The 24095-nt window shown below is 43.1% G+C and overlaps 1 protein-coding gene and 1 long non-coding RNA gene across 9 annotated transcripts in view; one reads left to right on the top strand and one right to left on the bottom strand.

Annotated features, from left to right (window-relative positions):
* LOC104138508 (SET-binding protein) overlaps positions 1-24095 on the bottom strand; it is a 267878-nt gene that overhangs the window by 83870 nt on the left and 159913 nt on the right. The gene's annotated exons all lie outside the window — the stretch shown is intronic.
* LOC138064179 (uncharacterized) lies at positions 19606-21542 on the top strand. The gene is made up of 3 exons (XR_011137474.1): positions 19606-19856; positions 20116-20198; positions 21407-21542. It is a non-coding gene; the product is annotated as an uncharacterized lncRNA (long non-coding RNA).

The raw sequence follows: 24095 nt of genomic DNA, 5'->3' as shown, positions 1-24095 counted from the left end.
CGTTCCTGCAGCTCTGCTTGCAGTTCCTTGCAAACGAGAGGATGAGACCGCGTCAGTCCCTGATGAGCGGCACCCTCCTCTGCGAGCAGTACCCCAGCGGCAGAACCCAGCTCACGGGGACGCTTTTCACTTCAGTGCTAGATATCACAGCCTGCCTCACCATTGCCTCACCCGAGTGTCTCTCCGCATCCATGGGCTGCTTCTGGTCCCAAAGCAAAAAGTGGGAGGAGATGTCAGCAATCAGACAAAAAAAATTAAGGACTTAGTCAACCTCTCCCTCCCCCCCCCCCCCCCCAAAAAAAAAAAAAAAACCCATATCTATAAAAAGGAACATAATTAACAAAATACACACACAGAAACCCAGCACCTGACAAAAATCTGCTCGCTTCCAGAGTACGGTACTCCCCTGCTCCAAAAGCACCTTCTTCCAGAGGTAGCGCACATACAGCTTGTCAAGAATCTGGCTTGCAAATCAAAGTTAATACTACAACGCCCCCTCTTTAAATCATTCGCAGATCCATCTGTGTAATGGCTCCTCAAGTGTAATTCCCTATTAAGAGGCTTTATCTGGAGAGATAAGCAGCTGGTTCCCATGTCACTAATTGCTGTCTGCTGTGATTTTAAAACATCTGCACCATTGTGCTCTTCATTTTCATATTCTAATCACCCTGAAACTTGAAAAAGGTACATCATTGATTGTTTCTGTGGGTTAATTAGTACACAGTCTCCTTGTAGAGACAATTTAAAGGCAGTCAGAACCTCAATCAGCAAGTTTGTTTTAAAAATTAATAACATCGGGAGCGTCTGCGGGGATTGGCATCCACAGTGACACATCAGAGCGTGCTCTGGGGACATACCATCCTTTGTTATCTTCTTCAGAGGCGGGAAAGAAAAAAAAAAAAAGGAAAGAAAGAAAGAAAAAGAGGAAAGCCTTTCCTAAATGAATAATGTCACTTAGAATCAGAGTCTTGGGAAGTGTTTGCTTTTATCTCAGGGCCACCCCTGTCTCTCCAGTGAGAACAAACCTGAGCAAAACGTCGTGCAAGACCTCTATGCGGTCCTGGAGCTTCTAACCCATTTTTTGGTAGTAATTTTGGCAGTCAGAGGCCGACATCTCATTGGAAATCAATGGGGTGAGGCTGTGGCTGCTTGGACCTATGCGGACGTCTGCTCCGCTTTGCCTGGCTTGGCTGGAGGCTGGTTGTGAGGTGTTGTTTCCAAGCTAATAAGCCACGCAAAGAAGGATATTAGCTCAGGCACAGCACTCTGCTAAGCCAGCTATATTGCATGCAAACTGGACTTTCCTTCTATCTTGCCAGCTCAGAGCAAAGGCCAGGCTGAATTCATACCTGAAGTAACTGCATTACCTGCATTAACTTAGGCTTATACTCAAAAGTGCACTGGACAGTGCGGAAAATGGGCCTTTGGTGCTTAGCAAAAGGTCAGCCTGAGATTTTCAGGAGGGAATGAATAGATCTGGGTGCACTGACGTTTAGTGGAAAATGCAGTGGGCACCTGATTTCCGAAAACTCAGACTCTGCTTTGGTGCTTCGTGTAGCGCTTCTAAAAACTGGAGAAAATCCAGGTAATTTGTTCCTCTTGAAAGGCTTTCTCTTCACTTTCTGCTTCCTAGACATACAGGAAAATATGTTACTGGAGGAGAAAACCCTTTGAGAGGAAGAGAAAACTGAGATTTCCAGCTCCAACACATGAATAAATAATCCTGGCTCAGATCATACTTTTGCTCAAAATTGAAACTGAGCATTTCCTCTTGTGTCCCAACGGGACAGCTGAAAACTGCTCACTTGAAGCCCATAATCAGAACTACAGGTTGGAGGTATTTCATGTAGTTTGGTGAGCGCGCTGAACCTGCATTCGTCGGTAAATAAAAGATGCCAAGCAGAAGAGACTCCAAGCTGAGTGGAGCTTGATGACTTGCAAGGTTGACCCGTTAATGAAATGAGATGTGATCTGGTTGTAGGAGGGGTCGTGTGATCTGGTCAGGCCAGTCCATATCAGCAGGGAACTGTAATGGTTTCAGGAAGCCCTTAAGGTTCCCCGTGGCTCTGATCGGGGAGAAGGGAACACGAACTGGTGTGTGGCACTTGCTGGGATGGCAAGTAGCATCTTGTGAGAGACCCTGCTGAAGCTAGTGCAAAACCAATGTATGGGCCTTAATTCCAATGGAAATACTATCCAAAAAAAAAAAAAAACAAAAAAACCCACGTCAGCAGGCACTAACATGAAATTCATAGTTATCATCCCAAAGAAGGGGGATTTTCCAGACCAGTTTTGTCAAATTTATCGTTCCCGGAGCTCCCTCCTTCCCCAAATCCCTAAGTCTTCAATTGCGCAAAGCCCAAGCAACGCTGCCTTCTTAGGAGCTTGGATCGTTCACCGGCAATCAGAAGAGAGGCAGGAATTAACAGAAAGCTGCAGGGTGACTACTCGAGAGCATGACGCAGCATGGGGTGGGAGTGGGTTAATTAAAAGCAAAGCATCACCTGTTTGTGTCCATTCACTGAACACAAACATCACACACAGGATCTTTTCTGAAGCTGCTGGGGGTCCTTCCAGATTTACACTCCCTTTGCTATGTAGCTCTGTCTTCCTTCATGTAATAACACCAGCAGAGAGACGCTGAAGTTGGGCGGAAATGCTGGGCTCGTTATTTCCTGCTGCACCGCAGGCACATCACTATTTGTGTCATGGGCACGGTCAAGAAAAATAAATAAGAACATCAGTGAAACAGATGATGTTGCAGGGGCTTTTGCATTTTGCATTATAACTGTACTGAGAGTAACTATCTAAAGCACTTATCCTTAAGGAAAAAAGATAGCAAAGCACAAAGATTACAAAAGGGTCCAAAGACGCTCATGTGGCTGCAAATTATATTTTTTCATGCATTCCTGGTAAGGCATTATGACTGGCTAAGTAGCTCACAAATTCCACAGTTATTCCAAATTAATTTCACTACAGGCTTTAAACTGGATGATTTACACACTGTTTCAATCTTCTGCTAGATTTCAGACACTTCCGTTTTCCAAAAGCAGGGATCCAGGATTTTATCTGAGTAAACTGCAACAGCATGGTGAATTTACAAAGGCAGAAGTCTAGTCTGGAGCTGGGAGCTGATCCGCTCCTTTACCAGTGGGATAGGCTCATCTCGGCACATATTTTCCTTATCAAATGTTTAAACAACCCTGGCTCTTTTCAGGGCTTTGTATTAAGCACTGAGTCTGGGAAAACTCTAAACAATGGGATTTTTCTGTCATCTCCAACAAAGAGCCCATCACCACTGACATAACAATGCAGTTTAAATATCGTGTTTAAGCATAACACAGTTTGCCGGATCAGTTTAGGCAGCTGGGAGAGAACAATTGGGCACCAGCTAAGGTGGAGTACAATGGGACTAATACAATTTTGCCCCATTCGTCTGGCAAGACAACCCCGGTTTGGTCCTTGTTTGGCCTCCAGCCAGCGTAAAGATTCCCAGGCGAGCGTTTCAATCAGACGCTACTTCCGCGCAGCCCGGACTTGCGGAGCAAAATGCCTCGCTAACCTGTCCCAAAGCCTTGCTCCTGCTAGCTGGAGAATTTAACAGCAGCAGCAGTATTAAGGCTTCATTATTCATACATAAAATGCACTTGCATCCCGACCGAGGCAGCACAAGTCCCATGGGAAGCACTGGAGCTCAACCTGCTCTTCCTGCTGCGTAACGATGGCATCAGACATCTAGGTTTCTATCCCGTCTTTCAACTTTGCTCTGCAGATTTCAAGATTTTGAGGGCAACGTGTATTTGTACAGTGACTTGGCCCAAATCAAACAGGAGGAGGATGCCAGTACAGACTGGGGCCTGCTGGCCCGGAGGAAACACAAGCGGTAACATGCCTTCTTCTTTCCTAAAGCTTCGTGGAGCTGTCTAGAGCGTTACTGCTTGAGCACTTCTTGGATTACTAAATGGGAAATAAGGACGAGCAGCTGTGCTCCATAAGTTTCTGCTGTAATTTTTAAAAGCCTGCAGTGCTTAATTTGCATTGAAAGATTTCTTTTATCCTTCATTTATTATAGAAATTGCAGTTTTACCCTGAATACTTTTTCTTCCAAGGGGTGGGGGAGTTATAAATGGCTTTTCCATTGAGGCCAGTGATTCTTTCCACTAGAGTTAAATAATTTGATTATAAATTGAGTCCTTAAATGTCAAGGAGATGCTGAATTCACCTGAAAACAGGCATTCAGAGAAGCTCATAAAAGCTGTGAGCTCCAGCCAGTTAGCTCATCATTCTTTTAGCATGCACTTCATTTAGCAGTTACTGACCGCCAGATTAGTTCTTTCAAAGCATCCTGACTGCAGCTAAGGTCTAACACGAAGTATTGCATTGGCTGCAAGATGAGCAAAAAGTCCAGAAATCTGCCAAAATAACTATTTGGTGCATCTGGGTTAAAGCTCATGAAAACTTACGGTAGAGATCAAATGTACTGGAGGAAAGGAGCGTCCTCTTACCTCCCTGCTTTAAGAGCTGAGTCCTGCCCCACAGATCTAGTGAGAGTGTCACTTGTGACTTCAGCAAATTCAGGCTGAAGAGGTGAACTTCAGCGATCTGCAGCGAATGTAGGAGGTTCATTCCTTTTGGAAAATCTGCCTAAAGAGGTCAAAGGGACAAATTTCTAGCTCTGCTGGGGATTTACTCAGAAGTCTGAGTAGACCAGGGTAGACCACTGGGTAGACCACTGTGATGTAGACCAGAGTGAGACTGTTAGTCTGCCCAGAAGAACAAGAGTGACAGAGGTGAGGCACATTATATGGACGCAAGGTGGGTTAGGGTTATTTATATTGAAGGATGTGGTATGTGAAGAGTGTGCTTCATTGCAGGATTGACAAATGTCCCCAAAGCTGCACTGGGGCCGTGGAGGTTCTCCCAGTGCAGGTGGACAGTTTGCCTAAGCCACCAAGAGTTATATTTAGCCAGAATCACCTTTCCTGCCACCGTACTTTTTTTCTTTCCCTCCTCCCCCACTACATCGCAGTGCTTCTTCCCCTTGACAGATGGAAGAGGTTAGGCAAAGACAGCAAATGGTGTGGTATGTACCAGAAGGAGATGGGACATGTGTTGGAGTCTTCAAAAAAAGCTGGTCCCGGATCAGACTGTCAGAGTGGGATTTTCCCTTGTCTTTCACCAGTAAAATCCTTATCTTCTGATTAAAGGAGATAGAAACATTTGTCTTCCTTTGCACTTCATGCAGGTGTTCCTAATAGTCTAAGCAGGCATGCAGTGAAACCCGTCTGATTTGCAGAAGGCTACAGGACAGGTGGAGTTTCAGAAGCTTTGTTCTCTCACTTTGCCAACATGTATGACCGATGCTCATTTTTCATCACCGCTGTCAAATAAAAAAATGATTCTCTCCTTCCCTTTTCCTAGCAATTGCATGAGATGATTTCTGGAGAACTTTTGCTGCCTACGTTAAATACACCTGAGGTGTGGCCGAAGTCTCTGCTTCTGGGCTGCAGGTACCGCCCCGAGGACTAAACCATCTCCTTTAGTCCATACGCTCTTGCCAGCTCCCCCACTGCGCCCGTAGCAAACGCTTTCCCAGGAGGGGAAAATTTGACCAGGCGACAATAACCTTTTGGAGAAATAACCAAAAAATCGTAACAGAAAACGCTTCTGCGGCGACGCCAGGTGGGGTGATACCGCTTTCTTGGGGCATCACTGTGTGCTTTCTGAATGCCACGTGTCTCCGCCTTGATGCTCATCCCTCAGCTCTCCCTCTTACCCTCCCTCCCCAGTTATGGCAAAATCACCTTTACTAATAAACCTCCAGCTCGAATAGCAGGTTTATTTAGTGTGCTATAAAAACAGTCATTTCTCAGATCATAAAAGGGGCTCAACTGGACTGCATCATTTTGCTGAAGTGAGTTTTCTGGTGGAGCGATTCTCCCTTCTAAATGCCACAGTGCCCCACTGCCAGTATTTATGTACCAAAATAAAATGCAATTTTCTACATTTTATTAAGTGTGAATCTCCAGCGGAAATCCATCTGGGAGCGGAACCCAACATTTAATTGTCCCTTGATTTTATACTTTTAAGACTTTCTCAGCCTTTTTCAAAACAGCATCAGACAAACTACAGTTTTACTGAGGTACAGCACAGCATTATCACTTAAATGCCCTGACCAAGGTTGTGCTTGGTTTCTGCACACGTAAACTGACACCAGTACAACCCAGATAAAGAAAGAGTAGAGGACAGAGGTCTACCAAAGAGGCCCGCAAGGCACCCCAAGCATGGATTTGTGCTTAAATGACCTTTTAGACTTTACTCTAGCGACTCATCTAAGAAATTATGGATAAAATTCAGCTTATTTAGTCCCCAGCCTTCACCCATGAGGCTGAATAAGTGCTTGGAAAGTCTTCTAAATATAAATTCAGTCCTGGGGTTAGCATGCAGAACAGTAAAGTTCAGTGCTCTTCCGGGTAAGGACTTGGCTTATCCTGTTCAGAAGATCTGGTCTGGAGAAACCCTTCGGTTCTTCAGCCTATGCTGAAATTCGACGACTTCTACCCACGTGCTTGCCTTGGGAGTGGAGCCTTCAGGACTAGCCATAAAGATGGTAAAGTACTGCCAAGCACTTCAGAGCATTGCCATTTTAATTGTCCTTCTTCTATTAAACCACCTAAATACTTTTCTTCTCCCTACACGTGTTGACAAAGCGTAACCATTCCCACTCCTGCTATTACTTCCTCTTAAGTGCTGACTGCGTGTTTGAGCTGAGTAACTCTATAAAAACACCGACATCGAAGATGCAATCCCCTATCCAAGCAGCTTGGCACACGGGTTAAATCAGAGGTAGGCAGCACACATTTCAGATGTGAAAGTGCATGCGTCCGCTGTTGAGGGAGGTTATGCCTCTCTTTTTTTTAAAATGCAGCTTACTCTGAAGCATGATGTAGTTGGCAGAAGGTAAGTATTTCTAAGGGGGTACTGGAGGACATAGAGGGAGATGAGCTAAAGCACAGGTGAAAGAGGTGTTTAAGCATCTAAGATATATATCAAAGGGACTACAAGTACCTACAAAGCGAGGAGATTTGCACAGAAGGCCCTTCAGTCTAGCAGATAGATACGAGAAAATGTCATAGTTTGAAGCCGAAGCTAGGAAAACTAAGATCGGAAACATGGCCCACATTTTTAATAGTGAGCATAATTAATCACGAGAATAGCTTATCATAGCAATGGATTCTCTGTTACTGGAAGCGTCTTTTAAATCAAGTCTGGCTGTTTTTCTAACACATATGCATTAGTGCACGACAGCTATTGCTCTTGTAACAGGAACACATTTAAGCAAATCCCCTGGTATGAGTTATGCAGGAGGTTTGACTAAGTGATCACAATGGCTCTTTCTAGCTTTAAAAATCTGTGACTTATACATCCTCTCTATATTCTCCAGTGTTTTGTCCAACCTAGTGTTAAGCAATTCCAGAAATGTATGTGTCTTCAACCTCTTCCTTTGGGAGGCTATATCCCAGCGTAATAAATTTCACTGTTCAGAATCTCTTCTTTCTTCCCCTGGAATCAGTTTCTATCCCTAGACACTCCTCATTTCTGGATTAATCCCAACAATTCTTCCTCAGCCTTGGCATCAAAATAGAATATTTTTAATTTTTTAACAATTCATTCCCGTTGCCATATTCCCTACTGCTGTAAAGTGGTGTGCCCCACTGGTACAGCAGAGTCGATCTACGCAGGTAAGGATGCCTAGAGGAGCCCAGCAAGATGTGGTTCCCCCCGGAGTCAGGAAGGGCAGCGTTTGACCGCACGCTGCGCTGCAAGAGCAAGCAAAGGCAAAAAACGCCTTTGGTGAATGCACCCAGGTACCAGCACGGCCCAGGTAAAGCCATGGTGATGCCTGCTGCGATTCTTCTGCACTAGCTGAACGCAGGCACAAGTAAATTTGACAGATGCATATATATATATATATATGTGTGTGTGTGTGTGTGTGTGTGTGTATTTATATATGTACAATGTTCCTTCAGACTGACTCTGTCCTCATCAAATAGGGCTTAACTGAGCTTCGGTCTTGAATTTTATGAGGAGGCAGAGTCTAACACCTGTTCTAGCTCTAAATCTTGCAGACATCTGTAAAACAGAACAGAATCAGAACACCCTGGAGCTGAAGACATAGGGAACACTGAGGCCAGTTTTAGTCATTGGCTGTTTTTTTCTTTCCTTTTCTTTTTTAAATATTGAAGAAGGCATTGATTTGGTCTTTTCTGTTTTAAATTTCTCGGCTGTTCTGTTTGCTGTATCACAGGCTCAAAGTAAGAGCCCAAATACAACCCCCCAGCCCCAAACTGTTGGAGGTCTCTGCCCGAATCCAAATGTCAGACTGCTTCAGCGTTCAGAATGTTTCCAATGGTCAGTTTTAAGGTGGAAAAAAAAAAAGAGAAAGGAGCAACAGCTAAATCTCAAAACACTGAACAAAAAGGTTGCATACATTGAAGTCATCGGTGCAGAGACTTCAGTGAATGCTTTAAACATGCTTCAAATAAGAGAACTATCTATCTCACCCTAGGTGTAGTATTTACTTATTATTTTTTAGCTACTATTTCTTCTTTTTCTGTTATTTCTGGACACACGCACACACACACACACACACGCACGCGCGCGCGCGCACTCACATACACACATATAATTGTGTTTTCCCCTAGACAGTCTACATATTCCTGTATATTCATTCACCCTTTAAGGATTTCTTTCAAGGAGATATGCACACATATTTTCTGCAACCAGAGAGAAAAACCTTCTGAAATCAGTGCAGATTCATCACCCACCCTGCACACGACCTTATCAGCAGTTGCCAAGGGTGGCCCCTATGGAATACTATGGAAAGGGCAAAGCTGGAAAACGTGCACTTTAAAGTGCCAAAGACTTAAGTTCAGTGTGCAGCAGCTGTAATTTCGCTGCTGCAGATTGCTCAGCTTGTCACAGATATTTGAGAATTTGGGCTTTCCCTGATCAGAGGTTCTGAGATTTATTACAGAATTTTCTTTTCTTTTGCCTTTTTTTTTTTTTTCTGGAGTAGGTGAGGAACAGTTGAGGTGGGCATGGGTACCATATAATAGATACATCTACTATCTCTCGTGATGGGGAGAGAAGAGAAACAAAGCTTCCTGGCATCTCTTTCCCCATGTGTAACATATTTTGCATTTATTCTTACTGATGAAGGGAATATTTAAAGAGAAACCAATGCCCTACACACAAAGAATCGGTTTTGGTACACGAGGTATGGCAAAATTTGATCTAAATCCTGCCTGCCCCATCTATTCAGGTTGTCCTCAGTGGAGATTGTTATGCATTCAGCTGGATGGACTTCTTCAGTAACAGGTATTAAAAATGAAGCTTCTGTTTTCATTAACATGTCTGTTTCCCACCTGATGGCATCTCCTCTGAAGGATGTCCAGAACAGGTAATCCTTTCTCTGACTGAGTCTTTTTGCCCTTCCCTAAGAGGAACTGCTGCGGTAGGATATATATTTTGGAAAAATGCTACTTTATGAATAAAAAAGGTGATTGCGTGTGTGTGTGTGGCAGGGGGAAAAAAGAGGTTTATTAAATGCATCTTCTTTCCAACTTCTGTCATAGTCTTCAGAGTATTATCCATCACATCATTCACACAAAACCAAAAGACCTTGCTGTCATCTAAAGTTTATCTTTAATAAATCTCAAAGCATTTAATGAAAGAAGTAGGAATCATTATTCTGCATATTACAAATGGAAATACTGAGGCACAGGGATTTGCCCAAGGTCTGCCCATACTTTTGTGTCAGTGCCAGTGAAAGAATTTAGGTTTTCTGACCCTCGCTTTTGTCTGTGCCCATGAAGGTTTGTCTGTGTCCGAGACCAAGGTCTCAAGTCCATGTTTCCAAGGCATTTTACAATCTACCTGAAGATGACTTCAAATAAATGAATCCTTGCCTTTCATGACAAGGATAAGAAGATGAGGCTTCCACCACTAGCGAGGCATAGACTAGACAATCCTATATCAAATAAACCATCTCAGTAAAGCTAATGGGAGCTCCAGCACCTATGCTTTATGTGTGTATGTTTGTTTATTCTCTGGTTTATATGCAAATCAACAGGGGTAGGGTTTGCAAATAGTGAAAATACAAAAAAAAGCACTTGCTGGGCAAGTCGTGTATGCGTGTGAGTGTGTGTGTGTAGTTTATATTTTCTCATAGAATTCATGCCACTCTGGCAAGAAGCTGAAGTGTAAACAGACTGATCCTTTGCCATACCAGCACGCATGTATGTGAAAAAGGCTCTGAGCTGGCTAAAATGATGACTTTTCCATCAAAAGGGGCCATCCTCATCACAGAGGCAACTGGAATCACTTTTGCAAAACATTACGAGGAAAGAAACTCCAGACTATGGAGAAGATCCCCAGTCTTCCACCCTTAAAGCAACTGCATCAGAAAAAGGTATCTAAGCTCTCCACTTCTTATCAAGCAAAGACACAGTCGCAGGCGAGAAGTGACCTAACGTTTCTGCTGCTCAAACTCCCAGCAACCTACACTAACTTAAATGAGAACATGTGCAATATAATTAGGTTTCCTTCTCCTGCAGACTTGTTGTACTTCTTCAGTTTGTAAAGGCGAGGACACTTTAGACAGAGGCTACAGCTCAGCAACGCTATCTGCTACTCATGGGGAGTTTACTTCTAGCTTGACAGCAAAAAGTCTGCTGCCTATTACCCACATAGCGGTGCCATCCCTTGACTCTGGAAGTCTTCTGCTCCTGCTTTTTCTGTAGATTATTTCCAACATGAGCCCCTCTGTGCCATTAGCTGTGCTTCCAGAGGGCTTTATTCCATTACTCGCACCGTTAATGAGGAGTATGCTACTCAGCCCTCTTGGTCAAGTATGGACAATGGCTGTGAGACTAGAGTCTTTCCTCTGCTTTGATTAACTTGGTTTGAGGTAGGCATACCCTCCTATATCTGGGTTTTTTTTTTTTTTTTTTTTTTTACTTTTGGTTACTGTTCCCCAGGCTTGAAGGTTCAGCAGAGGACCTCCCCCCGCCACTTCAATATGAAAATTGCCATGGAAAGGGCCATTTACACTGTCCAAAGTTAGACATTTAACTTAGGCATGGGGGTAGGAGTCTCACCATCTATATGGACAACTGCTTTGACCACACTGATGATGGAGGAAGCCAAGGCACCTAACCCATCTCCACTTGGGGCATCCTTTGGAGGACTTGTATCCTCTCTGTGTTTCTTTAAATTACCAATTTCTCATTCTTGTAGCCTCTAGCTATTTTTAGAGACATACACCCCAACTATGGAAGCAAGCATGGTCTAGCCAGCCTAGCAGTTTGGAGATCAACGCTGTGCTCTTGGCTCTTCCACTAACTTCAACGCACCCTGCTCTATCTGGAGTTGATAATTAGTGGGCCAGGGACCATCTCCCGCCATGCGATTATAGGGCAAAACAGAATGCAAGTTTTGGCAGTGGCTTCTAATTGCTAGTATTACAAAAATAGTAATTTTAGCAAAGGGGATTGGGGGGGGGTGGAGGGTTCTTTCAGATCCTAGGGGAGCCACTGCCAAAGTGAGGGTGTGTGCCCAGCGGGCATCAGAGCCACCCCAAACCCCTCTGCAGCACACCTGGAAGGTCATAGGGGCCTGTTTAAAGTTTCTGCCCACGCTACAGTAACACAGGCAGCAAACAAAGCCGGGCTAGTGCCTGGAAATCTTGTCTTCGAACCAGCAATGGTTTGGGGAAAATAACTGTAAAGCTATGGTGTAACTCAAATGAAAACATGAAGGTTACTAGGGAGACGAGCAGACTCACGGAGTAATTAAATAACCAGCAGACACACACACCCACACGAGCAGCCCTCATTTACTCAAATCCCTGACAGTTGTTTATTGAGAAGTAGGTGTTGACGGTTCACTTGTCTTGGATAGATTTCTGCCGGAATAAACACTAGTGCTTTCAAAATGCCTGATCCCATTTTCTTGTAAAAGGAAAAAAAAAAAAAAGGAAAGAAAAACACGCAGACACTATATACAGAGCGGGTATCGTTGCTGCTATGTGCTGTAGAGAGGGGACTCCATGTATGGGAAAGACTGAGCTGCAAGAGTGTTTTGGAAAATGAAGAGTTATTTCGCAATAGGCCATGACATCTCCCTTGGAGAAAACTTGCCCAGATTCTGCAGATTACTCTGCAGATGGAAAAGGGACAATATCTGATTTCAATATACTCTCAGATGAAGTCAAATTTGACTTGATCTAGAAACATTCCCTCCCCAGGGGGCTAGCCGCTGAACATTTAAGGCCTCTACCCTCCTTTAGGCTAATCTTTATATTCAAATGTAGGTGTAAGCGATAACGTTTGTGTAGTGTCAGTTGTAAAACAGAGCCTATCGAATGCAAAAAGGCTGCAAAACTCCCCCTGCTCAGTCAAGACACCATGCTATCAACAGCTGAAGAGATTGCTGGCTTTTCGCAACACAAATCGGAGGGAAGGGATGAAGTGAAAGGAAATTTAGGCTTAATATTAGAACCTGCTGACAGTGAGATGTATTAAGTTATAGGGCAGCCTACAAATGCAACAGGAAACCCATTTTTTGAACATGTAACACTAGACAAAATAATAGGGAATGGAGAAAATGCTACAGGGAACAATTGTGCAATGACAGGAAGACAGACTGCTAGGTGATCTATCTCTGTCTTTTCCAGTCTTCCCTTCCATGTTTCTGCAGTAATCCCAGAATTTCGTCTGTTTGAAGAATTTTACTGCACATAATCAAAACAAGGCTACCATAAAGGTCTCACAAAAGCTCTTCCAGGACTGTCTCTGATATTCAAGAGTGGCAAAACCAAGGACGTGTAACATTTAGCAAGGGTGGATTTCAGTAATTGCACAGAGCTGCTGCATTAGCCGCTTTGATATGCCTTTGGACCCACGTTTACAAGTCTCTAACAGAGTTAAGCACTTTACAAGGATCCCACTCCTGACTTCCCTTGCATTAGAAATGTAAGCACATTAAGCCAGGGCATAGTCTATGTGCTGGTTATCAAAGTCTGTAGCAAGAATCATTCCTACATAGCATGAGACTTGTTAGCAACACTCCAGTCTTTCTTCTCTTCTTCATCTGTTACTTGGTTTCATGTTTACTATCTTGCTTGCTTTTCAAATGAGTCCTATTTATACATCATCCTGGGGGGAGGTGACTTAGCAAACCCATCTGAACATACTTCTGATGGTACAATTAAATTCTTATATATAAGAAAATTTATTTCTTACACTTCTAAGACAACAGAGATTTACAAAATTTTTAAAGAGATTTCAAAGCCATGCAAAATCCGTTGCAACCCTCTACACTTAGGATAGTCTGTACTTCTCCCCATTTCCACACTAGGTTAGGCATAAGACATAAGTAAGACAATGATTTGACCAAGGGCAGGTAGTCTAGGCCTAACCACAACACAGGGAGACTCAGACTAGGAACCTAGGCCTTCACTCCTATACTTTCCTTTAATAATTTGAAACAATCATTGCAATTACATTTGTTTATTATTTTCACTGTGATTATCTGGTCATTCAAAATCAAAGCAGATGTGCCTTGCAGTAGCCACTGTACAAAAACAAGGGGAAAAAAGTCTACCCCAAAGTCTTTCCATTCAAATAATAAAGGCAGAACACAGAAGAGCAAAGACACTGAAGCAGAGGAGAAAGACCTATACACGATCCAATGCAGAATCCGTACCTTCTCACTTCTAAACTAGGGCTGAAACCATTTCATCAAGATGCTACCAGTTCAGATTTGTTCACTTACTGCTTAAAGCAGTCAAGCAAATAACCCATCTCACACGCACACTTAAGCTGGCCTTACACACTCGCTACATACATGCTCCAGGGAACCCTTAGGTGCTGTAGCTCATCCTTCAGATGTTTTAGCTCACCGTGCAGCGTGTGCTTTCAGCGGTGTGAAAGAAAAGGTTAGCACCACAGCCAAGTTCCACTTGCAGAAAATACAGCTCAGAATGCATAAATAATTAAACGGTGAACATTTAAAACATGAGTCCTTAAAGAGAGCCTTTGTCAAAAAAAAAAAAAAAAAAAAAGAAAAAAAAGGTAACTAGGATTCCAGTTAATCTTTCATAAGGCAAACCTTCAGACGGTTGCTTCTTCATGGACACTTCACAGTGTTCTGCTTCCTTTTGAACCAAGCGTTCATACAAAAAAGCATTTTGACAATCCCACTAGGATGCTCATCCTCTGTGTTCAGAGGGAGATTTATAAAGATCACAAGGCAGGATTGTGAATATAATGATCCCAGGGATTAGCTTTTCTTCTGAGTATGGTAAGGTAGTCCTTTGGACCTATCTGATATCAGAGAGGGGTCTCTTCACTGGGAGCCAGCGTGCAGCTTTCTTCTAACTACCAGTGCCCTTTCCCCACCTTCTCTCATATACCTACAATACTTCTAAATACTTAAAAGTTTAATGCAGCCGTACGTTAACTATCCTCCTCCTCACCAAGGGAAAATGGAGGAATCTCCAAGTAAGCCAATGAACTGTTGCTCCCAGTCGGAATGGATCTAGTACTGAGAAGTGCTATTAGGGTATTGGTAAGGAATGTATTTAACCTACTGGAAAAGCAAACCCAAAGGACAGGAAGCAGCTCATTCAGCAGAAAGAAGGTTTTATGATTAAGACACTGGATAGGAATTTCAAAGATTCAGATTCAATTCCTTACTCTCTCATATCCTCTTTGATTTTGGGCAAGGAACTTGACTGTTACTCGCCAAAGCTTCCGAAGAGGCCAGCTCCTATTTAAGCACTGAAATCACATGTACTTAATACCCTTCCTGACTGAGATTCCTGATTTAGGAATGTAGTCACCCAGGGCTGCCTCTGTGGTCAGTGGAGGGAGAAAGAGAGAGAGAGAGAGAGAGAGAGAGAGAGAAAGGTATTTCCACAGGGTGATTAGGCCAGTGAAGAACCTAACTTGTCCACTGGAGGTCCATGGACTATGTCTGGAGTCTATGGACACTACATGTCCTAGAGACGCTTGAGTGAAGTGCCCGAATTTCAGTGGCTGAGTTTCGCTTGAGGCACCCAAGCGCTCCCTCTGACAACAGCGTTATCAGAAGATGCTGAGACTTTGGAAAATGTTGTGCCAAAAGCTGTGGCTCTGTCTAAAAATGGAAAGAAATAATGCTATTTCCTTAATTTTGCTACATACACCTGTTTTGGATTTAGTCGGTAAACTTGAAGGACCAGAGCCTGTCTCTTACCCTGAATACCTACAACGCCTACCACAACAGGGGTCTGGTTTTGCTCAGGTCTTCTCTCGCTGTATGAACGCAATGGGGGCACACTGCATTCACAGCGTTTAACTGAGTTAACTGCTTTCACCTCTTGCCCTTGAGGAGTAAGGGGAAAGGGCAAAAACATCTCAGGCAGTTGAAATAACATCCCCCGTACAAGAAAAGCAGACTACCATTCATAAGGAGCTGCGTACTACCTGTCAACGTTCCCCCAAATTTTCATGCGTGTAAACTTCTAAGTAATCACATTGATTTGTATTATAAGTCTGTCCAATAAATGACATAAAAAGTTGTCATGAAAACACTGCATTGGCAAAGACAAGAACCTGAAAAATGTCGTAACTCGATGAGTTTGTGAGCACAACCTCAATTGAGCCCATTTGTGCAGACGGATTAATGTTACAGACTGTAATTACATGGGCACATACTGCTCTTTTCTGCAAGGCCCCTGCTTCGCCGAGGTTTTCATTCCTGTAACTTTATAGCACATTAATCATGAGTGATGAAGCCACGAATCAGTTATCCAAGTCATCCCAAATACATACTGACAAAACTTGTAAACCGCCACCCAGCACCACACATTCTGATTATCCACCTATATTACAGCAGAGGTATTTTTGGAACGTTTTAGACAGCTCTGAAGAGGTTCAGGGCTTTTTCAGAAGACAAGGATATCTGACCCACCACCCCCATAATACCATGTGCCTCAGTTGCCATGTATTCCTCCATGCAAAGCTCAGTAAGGGAAAATACAAAGGTCTAATATTTAATGCCTGCAGTGGTGACCTAGGACAACCTCCTGTATGGAAAAAAAAAAACCAAAAAACCTGTCATAGTATCTTTAGACACAAGTTGTGTCCAACTGGGAAATGCAGGCGGCTCTTTACGTGGCATTACTTTACACAAAGCCCCTAACGTTGTGATCCATTTAAAAAACCTAAGATCTGCGATATTTTTCTATGATTTAAAAAAAAGCCTCATTGGTACAAGACAGAACATTGCCTATGTTGTGATTTTACATCTATACACGTATAAACAAGATGACGGTTAATATTCGGAGGGCATTTCTTTTTTTAATTCTGTATGTTCGCCACTGGGCAGGTAAAACGGGCTCTTTCCCAGAACAGCAGATGAAATAATAAAAAGGTAAAGACAAGTAGGTTTATTGTATTTTGTCCCTATTTGTCATACAGAGACAAATACAGAGGCTGCTGTAACTATTGGTGTTATCCTTACTCGTTAGTGGCTTGAAATCTGCCACTCCTTGAGTCATAAATATTAGATTTGGGAAGACCTTTCAGGTCATTCAGGCCATCCTCTTGCAGTGGTCCCTGCTGAATATTCATAAGCGTAATTCGGTTTTGCCATCAGAAGGGTCATTTGCCTACTAATTACCACAGAAACAATGCAATGGACCACTGATTCTTCACCTGAACATGTACATTACTTTCCAATATATTCCAATACAAACACAAATATACCGTATTTTCCTATTTAAGTTGCTGGTGAAATATGTCCAGCCATGGACACGTGCTGTTCAATAAACCTCATAGTTCTCTCCTGACCTAAAGTATCAAACAAGAAAACTGCCCCTGAAGGTCTGATTTGAAAATGCCCAGAGAGCTAACTGCAGCCTCTCTTTGAAGATTGTCAATATTTAGAATTTTTTATTTCAAAAACCAAAATCTGTTCTACTAGGATTTTTGGTGGTGATGGGGAATTAGAAACAACTGCTTTGAAATAAGGTATCTCAGAGAAAGAAATTAGATCAGGGTTCATATTTTACAGTGATTTACATCTTGTGCAACCCCAGTACATTTAATGGGACTACTGAAGGTCTGTGTCAACATGGAATGTGACTCTCTATGCTTAAGTGCCATGATTCATGGACTGGGTTACAGTGGTCACTGTTTTTAGGAGAAAAACTTCATCTCTTGGGATCACAAATAGAGACGTTAGTTTTATTTCTTTGGGGATTTGTTTTCCTGTTGTTTACTTCCTTAGGAGATTATACAGCCAGTGTTTGCAAGTGAAACTAAAGGCCAAAACCAAAAGAGGCAGTATTTTACATATGATATTTTTGGAAAGTTTTAGACAGCTCTGAAGAGGTCCCCCTTTCAACTTCCCTTTGCTTGCTTGCTTGTCTTTTTTTTTTTTTTTTTTAATCCTACATTGAGCTGAAATGAATACATGTGGGCTTATATTTTTCTTTACAAAGTTTACAATATTTTCTTATTATGCTGTGGATGAAATAGAGAGTTGCTACAAGGGGGTCCTACACCATTGTGCTGCTAACTACTTTTTGATGCTATTGAAGCAACAGATTATGTGCATGTATTTGAGACGTTATTGAATGAAATATTTTGGTGCCTTTTGCTGTCTCCCATAAGGACTGTAAGAATGCAATGAATATTTACAATTTCTGTTCTATTTTTATTAGAAAGCTTTAATGGCACCTTATAAACTACAAGAAGCACTTACTGTTTTGCCCCACGTATAATTTTCCTGGCTGGGACTGTAAGCTGCTGGACAGCATTTAGAAAGTATTCAGAAGAGGGAAAAATACTCTAGCAAAATTACTTCAGTTTACTAAACTCTCCCAAATTATGTGAATACTTCTAGGGGATATTTTGTAACTATGGTTTTTAAGAAGGACTCTGGCACATTTCTCATTTGAAATGCAATACGCAATGCTCACTCACACCCAGGAGCTCCAGTCCAAAAAGAAGACACCATCCCTAAAATCAGTCACATTTTGGGCAGAACCTAATGTGCGCAGGGAATTGAGACAACCAGCTCATGCTGTAAAGGCCAATTAATTTATTATGGAATATTCCAAAGCAAACCATATTCAAGTTGTGTTGGTGCAGACACACTTTCTCTTTTATACCATCCTAGCAGCTGTTGGAAGTGACATGTCCTTTTTCTAGGTGTAGCAACTACGTGGGAGTAGGATGAAATCTAATTCGGGAAACTCTAAATTAAGGCATGCTTACACTTTGTTCTCAGCCCACGCTCTTCAATTTGTTTTTGTCCAGCTCTGTCTGCTATCCATGCAAAATCTTACTTTGTCAATACTTTGAGCTTGTAATTCCTTGCCCAGAAGAGGTTATACATTTAAGGAGTACCTGAAATCACTTTATGGAGAGACTGAGAGGTAAAAAAAAAACTTGAAAGCTCTTAGTTCCCTCGTGTTCCTCCCACGACTACCCACCGCAGGACATGAGAGTTCACCCACCAAGACGAGGAATGAATCCTACGAAAGCTGGTGTGCAGAGCGACAGGGCGCACTCTCAGGGGAGTGCAGGGGCCATGAGGGCACCGCAAGGCAAGCAGGCGAGTGTTGAGACATAAGAAACTGAAGCCTCAAACAAGAGCGCCCAGCAACCTGGACAATCCAAGGGAGCATCTATAAGCTCCTTCTTAATCACCACGTCCAAACGGAAATTAGGGCAGACCGACCAGGATCCCAACCTAAGGACGATCTAGTCTGTTTTAGGTGCCTACACATACGTATCCTGCTTCCAATGTACCACTGCAGAAGACTCGAGGTGTCCCCTGAGGTGTGTATCATAGCTGATAGTTCTCAAGGGATGCTTTGGGTATGCAAGGGCGTCTCAAAGGGCAGTAGGTGACAGTACTTAGGAGATTAAATCCTGTCCCTTTTGAAACAGCCTGTCTAATGTAGTTGTCTACTTTGTGTGAGCTTAATAGCCATCAAGGTTGCTACTGACTGTCATGAGAGACGAAATACCTGGCTTACTTTTAGCCACCTACAGGGAGGCATGTGCATTTAGGTGTGTGAATCTGCAGAATCTCGCCCCAGCGAATTAACTGGAATTGTCACAGAGGAGAGAAATGGGACTGCTGTTGGCCTACAGAAGGAAATCCAGGGATTTACTCAGTTGCCTAAACATAGGAGCCTAATGGCATTTCAGACACCTTTGGTTAGCTGAGACATCCCACTGGGATATGACACAGGACCTCCTATGTCATTGCCACAGGACTTGTGGGTGCACTTACATACATCACCTGAGTACGTCCTATAAAGCCCGTAAGCTCAGATCTTAATGGGAAGTGTGACCTGGGAATCCATTGCCCTTCACAACAGAGGTAAGATATTGCAGCTATTCAGGAAAGAATTGTTTTCTCCCTCAAGTTGGAGGTAAGCTCATGCAAATCAATGCAAAAGAAGCCCTTCAAACCAAAAACAGAAGCGTGAAGCACTACCACAGCCCTTCCCACTTCAGATGCGAGAGTGTACTTGTGATCATGTTGCAGCATTTATACACTGCCTTCTCAAATACATGTAAAAAGATCTTCAAGGCTCAGTTTGAACCTCCTGCCCTCTGACAGGATGTAGGACCAGAATCTGCTACTCTGCAGTCTGCTTTACTCGTCCTTTATTAATGGTTTCCCTTTCTCCCTTCTGATATCTCACAGCATGAATACAGAAGCACCAGCAGATATGTGACCTTTGCAGTGGCAAAAAGAGGAAGAGAGGAGAGGAGAGTTTGGAGGTGGGTTTGATCTCCACAAATACTGACCGTGCCGCGAAACAAACAGCTGCAACAGAAGACAAAGAAGGTCTGAGAACGGAAACCAATCTATTCTGAAAGCCAGGAGTGGTTAAATGCAGTGAAGAGCCACAGCAGCTGATAGGGGGAGCTGGGAGCGGGAGGAGGGAATGCTCTGCCATATGCATTCAGTATATTATCATTTTTCAATACATTAATAACAACCAAATCACAAAGTTTCATAACTTGTCATTTACTTTAGCGGGAAAAAGAGCTAGGATATGAATAACAGAAGCATCTCTGAACTGCAGAGACCTGCGAGGTGACCTTCCATCAAAATCTGGGGTGAGCAACTCAGCTTCTGTCTTTAGACGTTATTTGTTTCCTAGCTCACTCTTGCAAAGAAAGGACGAAAGACAACTTTACGCTGCAGGAAGATGAACACAAGGACACAAGGACTTTCTGTTTGTACTTCTCTATTCCTCTTTTTAAAATAATAACAGTGAATGGTATGATCAGAAGTGACTGGCTGGGGGATTTTTCTTTCAGTTTTTAATGCACTTCTCTCTCTCCCTGTTGAGCGAAGGAACCACACAAGTAAGTGGAAGGTTTGCAATGACAAAACTGCATGGGGAAAGCAGCCAAACTGATCGCCCACCAATCAGTTTGACACAAGCACTGCCAAATAAATGCCTTCTTAAGTCCACAATCGAGAAAAGAGAACAGCACATCATATTCTCTGAAACTAGTTTAATTTCTTGCTATCTTTGGGACTCCTTGTAATAATTGTTTGCATTTAAGATATAGATAGGATTTTTCACTTAGCCATCCCTTGACGTTTTACAGCACTTTTGGTTAGCAGATCTTAGAAACCTCATGAGTGTCAAGATCTTTCTTTGCTACCATTTAGGTGGAGGAATGAAGTGTAGAACGATGATGTCATTTGGCCAACGTCATCCAACCATTCAGGGGCTATGCCAAGAATCCCACTCAGACCTCCCAAATTCTAGACCCTTCTTTTGCAAAGACTGCTATCACTTTAAAATATGTATGTATAGTAAAGCATAAACTGCCCTGTATCAGGGCATAAGCCAAACATTGATAAGAAGCAGTGGATAAGAAGCTATTTTTCTTATGAGCAAATTATAACTACTATAATTGTCTACTACATGGTTTCTTGTGTGTTCATTGGCAGCATCTGGTGTTGGCTGCAGTCACTTCTGGGAAGCTAGTAATAGGACAGTAATAAGACTTTGACCGGTGTAACAGTTCCTATGTTCCAATATTTAATATCTCAAGGGTTAAAAAACAACTCATTTAATCACTATTATTATCTGGAAAGCCCTCCTGAGGGAATGAAGGCCAGCTTTTGTTGAATTTAAGCTTTCATTAGCAGTAACAGAAAAGGGTTTAAATCCTTATGTCCTTATTTTAAATCATAACTTTCTTGTCCTTATTTTAAATCATAACTTTCTGAGTATGAATTCATTCATTTAATGGTGAAAGAAAATCATTCTTGTTTCTCTGCCACCGCTTCAAACTCCTTCCTCTAGGTGCAGCAGGGGCTTAGCTGGGAATCATGATGCAGTGGTCCTGAAGCACCTCCCAGACCATGGAAGATGTTCTCCACCTCCCAGGATGGCACTAGCACTTCACAGGATTGGCCCATCAACATCTGCACCACCACAGGGTAAAACCTCATGTTACTGTTACCTCTTAGTAAATTGTTTCCATAGTAAATTAGTAAAGAGACGCACCTGTGTCAGAAAAGCAGTTGGCAATGAGAAAGCATCTAAACCCATAAACAAGTTTGGAGGATGGGTGTTTGTCTCTATGAGCATGTTAGCATCTCCAAGATATCAACTCCCTAAACTACTTTGGATGAGAGGTGCTGATGCTTCTTCATACCCTTATGTGACTTCAAGTTGGCCAATGAATCTCACTAGCTTTCTCCATTTTTCCCCGATGTGGAAAGGCGTTTAGTGAGAGAAGAGTACAATCTCAGTGTGTAAAACACAGCTTAACAACAAAGAAAATTTAGAAGCTCTTCAGGAAAGTAAAAAAAAAAAAGATTTTAGGGACACAAAGATGAAGAAGTTTTCATATATCTCTGTGTTTCTCACAATTTATCAGACCATGGTAGGTTCTAGCAAAAAGGAGAAAATAAACGTCACTTCAGAGCTAAGATTCCACAGGTCACCCTAAAGGCTTCAGCTGTTTATTTCCTGCTGGAGAGAGCCCTCAGGCGTTTTCTGTACCTGTGCTGCGAGTGAAGCTCCCATTGACGTCAGTGGGAGTCTGTCATGCAGAAGAGAAAACTGCACTAAAAGGGCCCTGCTTAATGGGACGGTGAACTTTTACAGGGGGGAAGGCTGTGTGGACTCCAAAGGTGCAAGGTTTCCTCTGTATCCATGATCCAGAGCAGTGTACAGTGAATTTCCTCACGGCAACCTTTGCACAGAAGACTCAGTCACAACAAGATTTGCATCTCCAAGGGAAGCAACAAGTTACTGCTCACCTCAACCACCATATTATGGTCGCCCAGGAAAGAGCTGCTACAGACAGAATATCCACCACTGGCTGAGACAGTGCACAAACCGTCATGCTAGCAACAGCTGGATGTGGCAAGAGTATCGTGTCTCTCATAATCGGGGAGGATCAGATTTCTCTGCTGCAGCAAGTGGGAACTGAGGAATGGCTAAACAGCCTCTGCTACAGTATTGCAGGAGTCTGCAAATTGCATAGCTGAAGAATCAAAAAGAGCCGCGTAGTAATGACAATACCACTTTTCCCCGTGACATCTGGTTCCATCATCACTGCTCTCCCCATCAGGCTGCAAATGTATGGTCATATATGCCACATACTGCTATCCTCAGGATCAGCGGTGCAGAGACCCAAGCTGTGCATGTCTTCTGCAACAACACAGCTTTACACAGCACCTCTACTTCACAGAGCTTCTGAAACTTCAATTTAGGCAAACCAGTGAGGTACGGCAGGATCACTCTGCCACTGCCGAGGTGGAAAGCAGCAGCTGTTGGACAGTCAAGAGTAACCATCCAGGAAGGTGACGGCCAAGAAAGTGCGGCCCTGAGAACAGGTAGCTGGCAGGGACAGACTTTCTGTTTGACCGTCCATGAGCCATTCATCCTCTCTGTGACTCTACAAAGAGGGACAGCAATAAGCTCACTCTTCTTAGGAGTCCCCTAGCTACACACTGATGCACTAAAAAGCTCATCAGCTTAAGTGATCCAAAGTCATCTAACAAAGTGAATCCAAGCCATCTCACAGTGGGCACCTGATTGAGGCAAGCTGCAAATGCCCCTGTCCTCCCTCTGCTGTCGCTAGAAGACAGCAACAGATTTTGGTGGGCTGAGTAGCCTTCCAGAGCAACCCATCTCTTCTCATTGACGAGAGAGGGGGGTTATGATGCTGAGGCCCCTGAGCTGAGCACCACAGTTACCCACCTCAGACGTGGGCTTAAGCATTGTTCCAAGTGGCTTGGAGCACACCTCTAGCGTGATGACAGGCTCGTCATCTTGAGCGACAGGGCTAGGCTCCAGGAATTTGGATACACCACACAGGAGTGTACTATTAACAGGATCCACAACAGGCACAGTTCTAAACCAAATAACACCCAGTGATGAAGTGAATTTGGAGCAGCGCCAGAAAGACTACAGGGCAGGAAGAAATGAAAGATGAAAGTGTTCTTAACACTGTGTCTCCACATTCTCAATAAGGATTTTCTCAAGTGCTTTTGCTTTATAAGTGCTTTGTGATGCACAGCATTTTTTCCAGATCTGTCCTTCATCTGACCATTGCTTACATGGAAAGAATCAAATCGCTGTGGCAGCTGGATTAATCCTTTCAAAAAGGCTCATTCTACTTTCAGGTGTAAGGCATGGTAATTCCTTCAAAGACTGTGAGACTGCAGGGAGTGTACACCAGTGTAACTCAGAACAAGGTTTGGCCCACCTTTACCCACACCCGGGCCCATAACGAAATGGGAATGATGTTGTCAGGTCCTCCTTTCAAAATATTAAACAGTACATCAACATGGGAACACAGCTCAAGCAGTACCTAACTCATAAATGACGCGGAACAAGTACTACCATGAAACAAGTCTCTGTCCTATAAATGGAGGGCCATGCTCCACAGCTCCCAGGTGTCCCACAGTGGCATGCATCTTTCCTCAGGCATCTAAAAATTAGATGCTTGAATCTGAATGAGTCACCATAGGTTTCC

This window comes from Struthio camelus, chromosome W, assembly GCF_040807025.1.
Source record: "Struthio camelus isolate bStrCam1 chromosome W, bStrCam1.hap1, whole genome shotgun sequence".
Lineage (NCBI taxonomy): Eukaryota > Metazoa > Chordata > Aves > Struthioniformes > Struthionidae > Struthio > Struthio camelus.
This window is presented reverse-complemented; position numbering and strand designations above follow the sequence as displayed.